This window comes from Bicyclus anynana, chromosome 21 (genome assembly GCF_947172395.1).
Source record: "Bicyclus anynana chromosome 21, ilBicAnyn1.1, whole genome shotgun sequence".
In the NCBI taxonomy this organism is placed as follows: domain Eukaryota; kingdom Metazoa; phylum Arthropoda; class Insecta; order Lepidoptera; family Nymphalidae; genus Bicyclus; species Bicyclus anynana.
The window spans coordinates 5,122,609-5,125,104 of record NC_069103.1 but is presented as its reverse complement, the minus strand read 5'-3'; the positions used below and the strand labels follow the sequence as shown (position 1 = coordinate 5,125,104).

The window sequence follows — 2,496 nt, the reverse complement described above, 5'->3', positions numbered from 1 at the left end:
TCCTTAACCCTACATCCTGTAGTCACAAGTTCAGGACTCTGCTCGGAGTTATTCTCTCTACCACGCGATGGACCCGACATCCGCACGGTGAATCCATGGAATGCTAAGATATTCGTCTCTCTAGTTGTTTGGACTTTTAGTGATGCCGCCATTTGGAAGAAATGGTTGCCAGACTGGCAGAATGAGTCTAGCTAACGTAGGCACGAGTATTTATAGTATAAGTAGTGTTATCGCCGCGTTGCAACGACTTGCGGTACGGACGGCTTCAGTGTACTCGTGGCGTTCGAGCCGTCAACATCTCTTGTTGTGTAATTCTTTATGGGTTACTTGGGATAGGCGGGGAGAGTGACTTGAGTGGAAAAGGGGAGTGTCAGACAGATATCTGTCAAAGGCACCTTTAACCCCCACACACATCGTTCACATGTGCGTGACTTCTCAAGGTCATTTTCTGCTATTCTAGAGTCTTATTTTGGTTACAGTTTGATTTGTTAATTAAGTTGTCCTGACAAATGTTGTGAATCATAACCTTTGTTCGACATTAGTTTTCTTATATTTGTAATCACTTAAGTCAACTAAAAGTAGACCTAAGTAAGTGTAAGTGCCCTATTGTGCTAGTATTTATTTTATTTTAAAGAAGAACCAATATTCCCGTTACCCTCCAATTCGTCGGCAAAGACTTCGTTAAGAGTGGGTGCAGCGGACGGCTTTTTTTTTCTAATTGTGTAAGTGCCGTAGGTTCCTTAAGGGACCTCAGCGGCGTCACCGGGGGGCAAAAAGCCAACACCACGCGGTGTTCCTAGGCGGTCACCCATCCAAATACTGACCGCGTCCGTCGTTGCTTAACTTCGGTGACCGGACGAGAACCGGTGAGTTCAACGTGGTATGGACGTTGGCAGCGGACGGGGATGGAGCCAGCACCTCTCTGTGATGAGATCCAACCTCTTTACCGCTTTGCTATTAAGGCTTCTAATAGTAATTTAGTTAATATTGCCAGTAGTAGTTGCTCTTTGTAACGGAAGACGTCAGGTGAAGTACTATGATTTGAAGTACCTACTTAAGAGAATTTGAAAGGTTATTAAGAAAATTACTAGTACAATAAGCCTTACGTTGAGGGACGCAGGACCTATCATAGGACGTACCTACTTATTCCCTGCATACTCTGTAAAGTATCATCAAATGAATGCCCTTGAACAATTACTATAAAATGCAGACGCTACTGAAAAGTCTCCTAAGTCACTATTGCGTCGTTAAAAGACTAATAACCAATGTTTATTATCCTACGTAGGGACACCTCTACGATCCGGTAAGATACGGTGTACGGTGAAACTGATTAAAAGAATACTGAAAAGATAAAAGAAGAAGAAGAAGAAGAAATACTTTATTGCACACAAAAATACAATTATAAATTGAAACATTAAAAAACAAGTATGTAAGTAACGAATTTTGGACTGCCACGTTTATAGTCTACAATAAATGTGTAACGACATTTTTGTTTATTTATATTATTTAAACAACTTCAAATGGCTTCAATAGGAAGCGCAGTGTTGGTCGACCCCTCACCGGTGGACTGACGACATCAAGCGAGCCGTAGGAATTCGCTGGATGCAGGTGGCTCAGTATCGTGATGTTTGGAAGTACCTACAAAAGGCCTAAGTCCCGCAGTGGACGTCCATCGGCATAGATGATGATGATGAAACAACTTTATGCAGCAAAGAACAAAACAAAAAAAACATAGTATCCTTTTGTTACGGAGAACTCTATGACTAGATACATAGGGTTCATAATCGCTCGCCCTTACGAGTTGTTTACAAGTCGAGTTGTTTTGACCGCTCATCAATATATTGTTATTGTTTTGAATTGGCGAATTCCGTGGAATAAACAACACGCGTGTAGGCGTTCCCAGAATGATCTGGAAGCGTTCTGAGTGGGTATAAATACACGACAGAGAAGACGTTCGTGGCAGTTAACTTCGAAACGAAGTGAAGTGAACATCGGAGTGACACAAGCAATACAAGTGAACTCGGCTACGATTTTGGACTGTATAATTTTGCCTACGTTTGGAAGTGGGTATTGATACTTGGATTATGGAGTGGAATAAAGTCTTATATGAGTCACTAAGTGTTTAATTCCAAATCCTCGAACCATAACTCTTCGTAACCCTTCGTAACACTATTATATCTGTTTGTATTTTTGTCTTATGTCAGCTAATGAACGGCGCCTCGGTCTTTTTCCAAATGTAATAATGTGCCCAAAATAAAACACTATAAACGTTTTATAACACAAGTTACATGGTAAGTTAAATAAAAGCTTATAAAACCCGTTATAATATCTTGGCGCAATGAAAACAGGCATTATAATCCAGTGCGGACGCTACGGCTAGTTTCGTCGCCCATCCGGCCCGATTTGTTGCGTGTCAATTGTTTTTGTAGTTGCACGTGAACCGAATGTTGAGCCGCGCTAATCGGTGGCCAAGTAGCGCCCCTAACTTTTAAGCTC

General features: G+C 41.6%; 1 pseudogene; it reads right to left on the bottom strand.

The window, feature by feature from the left end:
- Positions 1 to 775: 775 nt before the first annotated feature.
- Positions 776 to 894, bottom strand: LOC112046920 (5S ribosomal RNA; annotated as a pseudogene).
- Positions 895 to 2,496: the final 1,602 nt, after the last annotated feature.